The sequence below is a fragment of the Macaca fascicularis genome, chromosome 1 (assembly GCF_037993035.2).
Source record: "Macaca fascicularis isolate 582-1 chromosome 1, T2T-MFA8v1.1".
Lineage (NCBI taxonomy): Eukaryota > Metazoa > Chordata > Mammalia > Primates > Cercopithecidae > Macaca > Macaca fascicularis.
The window spans coordinates 173,050,069-173,062,542 of record NC_088375.1 but is presented as its reverse complement, the minus strand read 5'-3'; the positions used below and the strand labels follow the sequence as shown (position 1 = coordinate 173,062,542).

Genomic DNA, 12,474 nt, shown 5'->3' with positions numbered 1-12,474 from the left:
GTATGGTGGCTACGCCTGTAATATCAGCACTTTGGGAGGCCCAGGCAGGTGGATCACTTGAGGTCAGGAGTTCGAGATCAGCCTGGCCAACGTGGAGAACCCTCGTCTCTACTAAGAATACAAAAATCAGCTGGGTGTGGTGGTACACATCTGTAATCCCAGCTACTTGGGAGGCTGAGGCACAAGAATAGCTTGAACCCAGGAGGCAGGGGTTGCAGTGAGCCAAGATTGCACCACTGCACTCCAGCCTGGGTGACAGAGCGAGACACCATCACAAAACAAAGCAAAAACAAAACCATTCCTTTGTGCTTGTCTATCCCCACTCACAACCCTAGCCCCTGGCAACCACTGGTCGGTTGTCTGTCACTCTAGATTAAATTTTTCTTAACATTTCATATAAGTAGAATCATATGGTATGAACTCTTCCGTGTGTGACTTCTTTCACTCAGTATAATGTCGTCGAGATTCACACGTGTTGCTGTGTGCTTTGATAGTTCATTCCTTTTTCTTGTTGAGTAGTCTATTGTGTGGCTAGGCCACGAGCACAGTTTATCCATTCACCAAAGTAAAACTTTGGTTGCTTCTAATCTTTGACTATTATGAGTAAAGCTGCTATCAGCATTCGTTTGACTCTTACTTTTGAAGTGAAATTCAAACCTAGCCCTTTTGGTGGGGCATGGAGATGGGAGATAAAACTAGCATTTTTAAGGCACCTACTAAGAGCTAAGATAAAAGACAAGGAAAGAGGGGAGCATTCTTTCCATCTCTAAAGAAAGCACAATAAGGATTGCCCTGGCCGGGCACAGTGGCTCACGTCTGTAATCCTAGCACCTTCAGAGGCCGAGGTGGGCGGATCACCTGAGGTCAGAAGTTCGAGACCAGCCTGATCAACATGGTGAAACCCTGTTTCTAGTAAAAATACAAAAATTAGCCAGGTGTGGTGGCGCGCGCCTGTAATCCCAGCTATTCAGGAGGCTGAGGCAGGAGAATTGCTTGAACCCAGGAGGCGGAGGTTGCAGTGAGCCGAGATCCGCGCCATTGCACTCCAGGCTGGGCTACAAGATGGAGACTCTGTCTCAAAAAAAAAAAAAAAAAAGAAAAGAAAAGAAAAACAAAAGGATTCTAAAAATTGAGCAAGGAGCTGGAGTCTCCGAAAATGACTAAAGCCCGAAATATCAAATATTTCTGCTCACAGTTGAAGACAAAACCTTATCCAGCCTTGGCGGCTCCTTCCCCCTTTATCAGGGACTTAGTTCATGATCAGGAGGCTCACAGAGTACTAGAAGGGAGGGTCCGAGTCCAGCCGGGAGGACTGCGGCATGGAGGGCGGCCTAGGACGTGCTGTGTTTGTGCTGACCCTGGCCTCCTGGCCTCGCTGCTGTCGCCGAGCTCCGTACTGGTCCTAAACACCCGCAACGACGATGCGCTGTGGCAGCTGGAGGCCGAGCTGGGCGCCAGGCGGTCTGGCTTGCACGTGGTGCGGGTGAGCGCAGACCTGGGCGCCGAGGCTGGCTTGCAGTCCGCTGCTTGGTGCCCTGCGTCAGCTCCCCAGGGCCGCGGGGCTGCAGCGACTGCTGTTCATCAACAACGCGGGCTCTCCTGGGGATGTGTCCAAAGGCTTCGTGGACCTGGGTGACTCCACTCAAGTGAACAAAGACTGGGCGCTGAACTTGACCTCCATGCTCTCTCTGCCGGACTTGCAGCATCCTGAAGGCCTTCCCAACCAGTCTTGGCCTCAACAGAACTGTGGTTAACATGTCAACCCTCTGCAGCCCTTCAAAGACTGGGCGCTGTACTGTGCGGGAAAGGCTGCTGCTAAGATACTGTTCCAGGTCCTGGCGTCAGATGAACCTAAAGTGAGGGTGCCGAACTAGGCCCCAGGTGCTCCCGACACAGACGTGCCCCAGCGGTTAGCCCGGTAGACCTCCATGGACCCAGACATGCGAAAAGGCTGCAGGAGCTGAAGGCAAAGGGAGAGCTGGTGGATTGCAGGGTGTCAGCCCGAAAACGGCTGAGCTTGCTGCAAAAGGAGGTGTTCAAGTCTGGAGACCACGTGGATTTCTACGATAAATAAACCTATGTGTTTGGCTTCCTGAACCTTTCTGCTCCCACTTTCAGACACACCCCAGAGCCCTGTGGCTCCCCACACCCTCCCATGGTGGCAGTCCTGCCTTACACAGATAAATACTCATGTCTACTGTCCTACCCTCACACATCGCCTGCTGTGATGAGCTTCCAGGTCGCTGGCCTTACCAGTTGTCGGGAGTCTGGACTTGGCACCCTGGATTATGAGGAGGCTTAGGAGAGAGGTTATGGGTGTCCCTGTCTCTATCCCCAGGAATAGAATTTAAGGGATGGGAAGAGCAGGAAAAGAAGCTGAAACACACAAGAGAGGAGGTTGTGTCTCCTGCTCATAGCTAGTCCGTGGGGAGAGGGAAGAGCGACCTGAGTCAAATAGGAGGACACATGCAGGTTCGCAGATGGCCTGGCGGGGAGGAAGAGCAGAAGGTACAAGTCCCCGCCCACACAGATGTCCCTCGCTGAAGGGAGCAGCACCTTCTGTTGAACTTTGTGTCCTCACTCTGATGTCTCCTTCCTCCAGAATCCATCACCCCTCCCCCAGGCTGGGAGAAGGGGCCCTTGGGTGTCTGTGTACATGGCCAAGGCAGATACAAATAAAATAAAAAAAAAAAAAAGAAGAAGAAGAAGGGAGAGTGTTACCTAACCTTTTCAGTTAAGGCAACATTGCTACCTTTCATGGAGTGAGTGACTGAAGTCAAGAAGGAAGCCCTGCTTGGGATTAGAGAAACTGAAAAGAAATACGATGACTTATTAAAACAGTTTGAAAACTATAGAAAGGTCAATTACTTAACGCACATATTAATTAAATGCCTAGAAAAAGAAAAGGGAGGCAAAAATGAATGAAGAACATCTACTGCCCATCATATGTGTCAACCACTGAGCTACAAGCTTTACCTGTATGAATTGAATTGATTTTCATAACCCTATAAGGCAAGTACTATTTTTATCCCCTTTTTACATATGAAGAAATCATGACACGGAGAAGTTTAATAACCTGCCCAAGGCACACACAGTAGAGCAGTCAGATTCCAGTTCACTAACTACTGCTCTATCCTCTTCCTTGGCACTACATACCAGTGACTGCTGGGGCAACAAAAATGAAGAAAACATGGTCCCAGTCTTTGGAGGACTCACGGGGAAACACCAGACAATATTGTGACCTTGGGAAAGTGGCCTAATATTTCCAAATAAAATGGAAATTAATAATCCCTTTAATGTCCTCCTTACAAGGCTCATTTATTTATCCCATAAGTTCTTACTGAATATCTCTTATGTGTCAGGCACAGTACTGAAAGTTCCTCATGGAGCATATATTCTAGAAAGAAGACAAGGCAATATTCATGTAAAAAAGAGCCACCGGGCATGGTGGCTCACGCCTGTAATCCCAGCACTTTGGGAGGCTGAGGTGGGTGGATCACCTGAGGTCAGGAGTTCCAGACCAGCCTGATCAACATGGTGAAACCCCATCTCTACTAAAAATACAAAATACAAAAATACAAAATACAAAAATACAAAAAATTAGCCGGGTGTGGTGGTGCATGCCTGTAATCCCAGCTACTTGGGAGGCTGAGGCAGGAGAATGGCTTGAACCCGGGAGGCGGAGGTTGCAGTGAGCTGAGATCACGCCATTGCACTCCAACCTGGACAAGAGCAAAATGCTGTCTCAAAAAAAAAAAAAAAAAAAAAAAAGCAGGGCACAGTGGCTCATGCCTGTAATTCCAGCACTTTGGGAGGCCAAGGCAGGCAGATTGCCTGAGGTCAGGAGTTCGAGACCAGCCTGGCCAACATGGAGAAACCCTGTCTCTACTAAAAATAAAAAAATTTAAAAAACAAATTAGCCAGGCATGGTGGTAGGAGCCTGTAATCCCAGCTACTTGGGAGGCTGAGGCAGGAGAATCACTTGAACCCGGGAGGTGGAGATTGCAGTGAGCTGAGATCATACCGTTGCACTCCAACCTGGACAAGAGCAAAATGCTGTCTCAAAAAAAAAAAAAAAAAAAGCAGGGCACGGTGGCTCATGCCCGTAATTCCAGCACTTTGGGAGGCCAAGGCAGGCAGATTGCCTGAGGTCAGGAGTTCGAGACCAGCCTGGCCAACATGGAGAAACCCTGTCTCTACTAAAAATAAAAAAATTAAAAAATAAATTAGCCAGGCGTGGTGGCAGGAGCCTGTAATCCTAGCTACTCAGGAGGCTGAGGCAGGAGAATCACTTGAACCCGGGAGATGGAGGTTGCAGTGAGCTGAGATCATGCCATTGCACTCCAGCCTGGGCGACAAGAGGGAGACTTCATCTCAAAAAAAAAAAAAGAGAGAAAGAAAGAAAGAAAAAGAAAATAGATATATAAGTAAATGGGGAGAGAAAGAGCGGGGGCAGAAAGAGAAGGAGGAAAGGGGAAAGGGAAGGAAGGAAGAAGTTATTTTTGGACAGTAACAAGTGCTACGAGAAAAAGGAAATTGAATGATGGGATGAAAGGCGATTTTAAGTTGAGAGCTGGTTGTTACTTTGCATAAAAGCAGCCAGAGATGTTCTCTGTAAAGTGATGACATCAAACTGATAACTGAACAGTGAAAAGTAACCAGCCATGTGCAGGTCTAGGGACAGTGAATTCCAGTTGGACAGAAGAGTAAGTGCAAAGATTGTGAGTCAGACAGGTCATCTTATATTTGTGGAACAGAAGGCACCCAGCATGACCAAAACATGATGACCAAGGGAGAGACTGGAAGAAGATAAAATCACAGAAGTAAGCAGGGACCAGATCACGAAGGAACTGAAATTTGATTTTTTTGTAATCCCAATAAGTTGTGAGGAAGGTTTTGAATTTGAAAGTGATAATTTTTTTTTTTTTTTTTTTTTTTGAGACAGAGTTTTGCTCTGTTGCACAGGCTGGAGCACAGAGGCATGATCTTGGCTCACTGCAACCTCTGCCTCCTAAGTTCAAGCTGTTCTCCTGTCTCAGCCTCTTGAGTAGTTGGGATTACAGGCACCTGCCATCATGCCCAGCTAATTTTTTGTATTTTTTTTTTTTTTTTTTTTTTAGTAGAGATGGGGTTTCACTATGTTGGCCAGGCTGGTCTCGAACTCCTGACATCAGGTGAGCCACCTGCCTCGGCTTCCCAAAGTGCTGGAATTACAGGCACGGGCCACCACACACAGCCAAAGTGATTATCTTATTTTCATATTTTATACACTTCCCTGGCTGCTGTATGGAGAATGGATTTGCCGGGACTAGAGGGAAAGTGGGGAGAGCAGTAAGGAGGTGGTTGCAGGCTGGGCGCAGCAACTTACACCTGTAATCTAAGCACTTGGGGAGGCTGAGGTTGTTGAATTACTTGAGCCCAGGAGGTCAAGGCCAGTCTGGGCAACGTAGTGAGACCCTATCTCTTCGGAAACTTAAAAAAGTAGTCGGGCGTGGTGGTGTGCATCTGTGGTCCCAGCTACAAAGGGAGGCAAAGGTAGGAAGATTGCTTGAGCCTGGGAAGTTGGGGCTGCAGTGAGCTGTGATTGTGCCACTGCACTCCAACCTGGGTGACAGAGGAAGACACTGTCTCTAAAGAAAAAACAAGAACAAACAACAACAGCAAAGCAAGAAAGTAGTTGCATTAGGCTAGATAAGATGGTGGTGGCTTGGTCAATGGTAGTGACTATGAAGTGGAAACTAGTTATTGGAGTCAGGATTTATTCTGGAGGTATAGCCCATACGACTTGCTAATGAAGCGAGGAATTGAGAGGAATCAAGGGTCACTTTCAGAATTTCAGTTTGGGCAACTATTTGAATGGTGGACTCCTTAAATGAGAGTAGGAGGAGCATATTTGTGCTTCACTTTAGAATGAAAAAGCATTTGCAAATTATAAAATGCTCTCCAAAAGTATACTGACACTGAAGAAGTAGGCCGCCATGAGTCTTATGGCTGCAAGGAACTGAATTTTGTCAATCATCTGAATAATCTTAAAAGTCATCTTTCCCAGTGAAGCTTCCAGATGAGAATACAGCCCTGGCTATCTGACTGCAGTTTTGTGAAATCCTGAGCAGGGATATCAAGTGCTTTTGATGCAAATCTAAAAGACAGGGACCAATTCAGTCCCAGCTGGCCCCAGTCATATCTGGCTCCCCATTCCTGGTGGGCCATGAGCAGATTTCCCTTTAGGGAAAGGGAATTTGATGACTATGTGGCCCTCTCAGGAAAGGCTATTTGATGACAATAATCTTTGTCATTCTCTCTTGTTGACCCACCAAACCAGTCACAAATGCTGGGTTACTCTGTTCTTTTCTCAATCACCATATTTGATTTTGCTAAACTTGTAAAAATCTATTCAACTCGGGAAAATCTGCATCTACAAGGCTGGCATCTCTTCTCCTAGATAAGAAAGAGTTCCCCCAAAACTGAGAGCACAACTCCCACCTGCTTCTTGAAATCTTTCCAGACCACAGGGCCCCAAGGCTGAGTGGGACCATGATGCTCACACAGTTAATTCTCCTGGCAGATGTCTGAATCCTCCACAGCCTATCTGCCATGGCCTCTTGCTTAAAACCTCCAAAAAGGAATTGCAGAGACAGACAAACCTAATTCTAAATTCTGACTCCATTTCCTACTACCTGTGGATCATGTACAGGTTCCTTAACATCCTTGGGCCTTAGTTTTTTCATCTGTAAATGGGGGATAGTAATACCCTTACAGAGTTGTTTTGATCTATCTAATATAAGTGAAGCACTAACTCTTGCTTCTCCCTGTCTCCCTCTAGTGATGAAAAACTCTAGCCCAGTTCATTATCCCCTTCTCTGATTTCTTTTACCTCTTAGTCTCATTAACAACCATTTTGACACCTAATCATATGCTATGTTTCATTGTTCTTCAATTGCTTTGTATGCATGGGTCATGACCTCCCAAGAAGGCTGAAGATAAGCAGCCATATTTTATATTTCTTGGGGTCCCCCAAAGAATTTAGGTCAATCCAGGGCATGCAGCAAGCATACAGTGAAACAGTAAATCCTGCCAAATTAAATTAACAATCCATCATTATGAAAGTAACTTAAAACTGGCCCTCCTAAATGAATGTCATTTAATTGAAGTTTCTCATAAAAGGACTGCCTTTCTATAATATCCATTTTCAAGTTAAAAAATACTGAGTGCAAAGTCCTTTGCTTTTAAAAAGAAATATTTTCATGCACCTCACGTTTGCATTTGAAACAACCTCCTAACCTAAAACAAAAAAAAAGAAAAGAAAAGAAAGAAAGAAACTAAAAATGAAGCATCCTAAATTGTACAATTCTGGTGTTGTTTCCTATCCCTGAGATCAAGACATGTTGAACCCCAGATTTGCCCCTTTCTTTTCTCATTTGCCTACCCATTTGTGTATCCAAGAATTAAGATTTTAAAAGATTGATTTTTTAAAAAAAGAAATGAATCCCAAATCTACATACGAACTGTAAGGTTCTCATTTCAAGTAGATACAGATTACGATATGTTTGACCATAAAAGCAGAAAGGCTGGGGTAAAGTGCCATGAGGAATCTATTGGAAGAAATGGGATCAGATAGATGTGGTGCACTTCTCTTAAGTGCATATCACTTAACTGCATAATCAGCTTGTGCTCCTAAGAATTATGCAGTCTCTGTCTGGCCCCCATTAGATTGAATGTGTTGCTACTCCAGTTAATTGCATATCAGCAAATTGCATAATTCAACTATATGCACCCTGAACTGAGTTCCAAATGCCATCCAGGACAATGTAATCAAACTAGGGAAGTGAAGAGCCAGAATACTTATGAGATTCTGCCCATTTGTCACTTTTAGTCTGGATGGTCTGTGCTGTGAAGAAGGCAAACCATTGGGCATAGACCTTGTGCCCTGGATTTCTGTATACCCTCTCCCCCACACCACCACCACTGCATGTAGTTCCCATCCCAGAACTAATTAAATGACTCCAAAAGAAAACAGGATGTCATAATACGAAAGTGCGATTAAAAAGTAAAAACTCTGACTCCTAACCATGGTGCTCTCCTTCCCAGGACTGACATTACTGATAAGGCAGACCAGAAAAAGCAGCTGCTAGTTGGTTCTACCATGAACTAGCTGAGCAAGTGTATTAGTCTGTTCTCACGCTGCTAATAAAGACATACCCGAGACTGGATTAATTGATAAAAGAAAGAGGTTTAATTGACTCACAGTTCTACATGGCTGGGAGGCCTCCCAATCATGGTGGAAGGCAAAGGGAGAAGAAAGTCATGACTTACATGGCAGCAGTCAAGAGAGCGTGTGCAGGGGGAACTGCCCTTTATAAAACCATCAGATCTCATGAGACTTATTCACTATCACAAGAACAGCATGGGAAATCCCACCTCCCACAGGGTCCCTCCCACAACACATGGGGGTTATGGGAGCCACAATTCAAGATGAGATTTGGGTGGGGACAGAGCCAGATCATATCAGCAAGTTTTTTCATCTCTCTAGGCCTTGGTTTTGTCTACCACATTAAGCTATTATGAGGGTTAAAGGCAACACTGCTTGGTAACCTACAAATTAAAGTAGAAATCTACTATTAGATGCAGCAGAAAGGATAATGTGCATTGTATCAAGGAATATAAAGAGTCCACCAAGCTGATAGAAACTCTTCAGAAAAGATCTGGGCCGCAGAAAGTGGTAAAATAGAAAAGAAATGAAAGAAATGGTACTGACCCTGTGGCAAACTCTTCAAAGGTTAGACATTGTCCTTGGTTTTGTTTCGGTTCTCACTCTGTAAAGATTCACTGCTCTTTCTCTTACACACATGCACACGTGTCCTGCAGTGGGATCCTCATTATGGTGCTTGTTTAGCAGAAAAGGCAGCATATCCACATTATCCAGCAATAAGCTTAGGAGCTAGTTTTGAAGAAAAAAAGTACCCACCATACAATGCTCAAAACTATCCCGATATCCCAAGGAGGAGTTTGACATGCAGCTGCCTGTATCTTGGAACATGGAGGAAATGCTCAAATGCCAATTTGCGCCATTGGAGTGCAGCCAAAAGACTTCAGTTTCCCACTGCTCTTTGCAGATTTCCTCTACAGGTGCTTTATTCTCAACTTGTATCTATTAACACTAAGAGTGATTTTTTTTAGACACCTTTCCTGCATATATAATATTCTTCCTGAATCACCTGGAGGAGTATCTAAGTCACTAGTTACCAAACTATAGAGTAGTTGAGTGCTCATTTATTGGCTGTGGAATGGTGAAGAAGAGATGATTCCTAGTTCAGCCTCTAACTAATTATATAATCCGGGAAAGTTACTTGATGTCATTAAGTCTGGCTTTCCTTTTCCCACAAAATGGGGTCAATAATACTATCTACCTTCTAGGACTTTTGCGAGGTTTCAGTGAGATCTCATATGCAGAACATGAGGCACAATGCTAAGCTGTGTTACAATTTGCTAGCACAGAACTCATGTATTATCCAAGACGGACTAATATGAATTATGCATCAACATTTTTACAGAATACTAAGATAATGTTTGTTTCAAGAAAAATTTGTTTTTTGGGGGGTTTTGGGTTTTGTTTTTGTTTTTTTGTTTGTTTGTTTGTTTTTTGAGGCGGAACTTCGCTCTCGTTGCCCAGGCTGGAGTGCAATGGCATGATCTCGGCTCACTGCAACCTCTGCCTCCCGGGTTGAAACAATTCTTCTGCTTCAGTCTCCCAAGTAGCTGAGATTACAGGCATGGGCCACCATGCCCCACTACTTTTGTATTTTTAGTAGTGACGGGGTTTCTCCATGTTGGTCAGGCTGGTCTCAAACTCCCGACCTCAGGTGATCTGCCCACTTTGGCCTCCCAAAGTGCTCGGATTACAGGCATTAGCCACTGCGCCCAGTCTTTTTTTTTTTTTTTTTTTTTTTTGAGATAAAGTCTTGCTCTGTTACCTAGGCTGGAGTGCAATGGCACAATCATGGCTTACTGCAGCCTCAATCTCCAGGGCTCAAGCAATCCTCTCACCTCAGCCTCCCAAGTAGCTAGGATGACAGGCATGCATCAATATGCCTGGCTGATTTTTTTTTTTTTTTTAATTTTTAGTAGTGATGAGGTCTGGCTATGTTGCCCTGGCTGGTCTCGAACCCCTGAGCTCAAGCGATCCACCCACCTTGGCCTCCTAAAGTGCCAGGATTACAGGCATGAGTCACCTCGTCCAGCCAAAATTTGTGATTTTAAGCCATTTAATCTGCATGTTGTTTTGGCTCACTTAAGTGCCTAATAAAGGGCTTTTATTTGGAAGGAGGGCATCATGGTATAAAACAACATGTGGGCACAAATCATTCTAGAGAATTGGCAGGAAAAGAAATGACTCAGTATTTCTGCTCTACTCAATATTATCAGGTGCAGCCGTATTTCACTATTGAAAGGAAAATGATCGTGTGCTTGCAAAGAGCTTGCACAGAGAAGGCGCTTAAATGTTGGTTGAGTTTAATTAAGCGCTGGTTGACTTGAACTAAGGACAGAAATTGAACTGACCAGTTGTTCCAAATGGAAGAGTCTATCATTTCTCAACAGGTGAATCAAAAACTGAACAAGAACTTTAGTCTAACATTCAAAATCTTCCACATCTGGCTCTTTTATGCATCATGATGCCCCTAGAACCCACTACAGTGCCCTCTAGATGTGTTCAGTGAATAATTGTTGAATAAGAGAATTAAGTAATGACTCCAACCTTTGCTTCCAATCTTATCTTCCACTATGTCCCAGCATGAGACCTCTACTCATGGTTTCCTAAATACTAACTTATTCATTCCTACCTGCAAGCCCTTGCTCACAAGACTTTCCCACATGCTGTGTTCACTCCTTCTTCCTTTATGCAAATTATAGCAATTAGATATGATATAATTGTGGGAGCTTCTGGGGAAACAAGGTCCAGAAAGGAAAGCTGGAAGATCAGATATAAAATTGCAAATTTGTCCTTTTCTTTTTTTCCTTTTTTCTTTTTTTTTTTTTTTTCGAGACAGGGTTTCTCTCCCACCGTCCAGGCTGGAGTACAGTGGTATACTCTCAGCTCACCACAACCTCCGCCTCCTGGTCTCAAGCAATCCTCCTGACTCAGCTTCCTGAGTAGCTGGGACTACAGGCACAAGCCATCACACCTGGCTAATTTTTGTATTTTTAGTAGAGACGGGGTTTCACCATGTTGGCCAGGCTGGTCTCGAACTCCTGAGCTCAAGTGATCTGCCTGCCTCAGCCTCCCAAAGTGCTGGGATTACAGGCATGAGCCACCGCGCCCGGCCTGTCCCACTTTTCAAGGTGTGATGGTTTTGAACTATGTTAACTTGGTTAAGCTGCAACCACATTTTCCAGGATCTCTTTTCCTGTATGATTCCAAGTTTAAGTTGACCAAAAGAGAAATTTGCAAGAGTTCTGGAAAGAACATCCTGATTAGATGTAGTGAGAGACATAAACAAAGGGGCTCTCAAGTTCAAACTGGTCCTCACATCTCAGCTTCTGAGAGCAGCTCTCCTTCCCTGCTGGCCCTGATGACCACCACCAACTCCCCCACCCATCACCAGATGCAGAGTCAACAACCTTCTATGGGCTTCTCCATCAGTTCTCTATGGTAGTCACCCCAGAGCTAGACACCTGTAGCTTCCCAGATTTCCCTTGCAAGCTCCCACTCATTCACCCATGGCAGTGTTTCAGGGGGGTTAAGTAGCAATTTTATATCTGATCTTCCAGCTTTCCTTTCCAGACCTTGTTTCCCCAGATGCTCCCACAATTATATCATATCTAATTGCTATAATCAATTCCTCATTCATAACACTCATAGTGGTTCTGTTTACCTGATATACAAGACTCACTTCATGTACTGCTATTGCTTGATGCCTTCTCTGACTATTCTAGAGCAATTTCTCTATGCTTCTTTAGTACAATGTGTTTGTGGCCCCCCACTGGCATTAGTCATATATTAGCTTGTACTGCATTTACATCGACATAGGCCTTCATGGTTCTAAGTGTATAGTTGGTATTTAGGAACAGTATAATGAATAAATGAAAATTTACACAGCCTACGTGTCACCATTCTCCCCTCTCACACTTATAGCAAACATTATGTATTGATCCCACCTCTTATTCCCATGATGCTTGAGCTAAGCCTTATAATCCTTTTCAACACAGTGCTATAGATAGGCAGTTGGAACTGGCATGGATGAGGAAACCAGTTTTCCATATAGTTTCCATAAGTCTGAGTATGAATTATACTTTTTAGGCAAATAGCATCAAAGGTCATGGTGCATGTACAGATTAAAGCTCAGATGCTACTTCCCTTCCCTACTTCCCACCCTACTGCCCCTATTTTTCGCATAGTAGATCCCCAGTAAGTATTTGTTGAATGAGAGAATGTTAGTATAACCTTCACAAATGAGCTGTGTGATCTCTACAAACCAA

At 44.3% G+C, this 12,474-nt stretch overlaps 1 pseudogene; it reads left to right on the top strand.

Moving 5' to 3' along the window:
- Positions 1 to 1,156: 1,156 nt before the first annotated feature.
- Positions 1,157 to 2,217, top strand: LOC102142161 (sepiapterin reductase pseudogene; annotated as a pseudogene).
- The last annotated feature ends 10,257 nt before the right edge of the window (positions 2,218 to 12,474 follow it).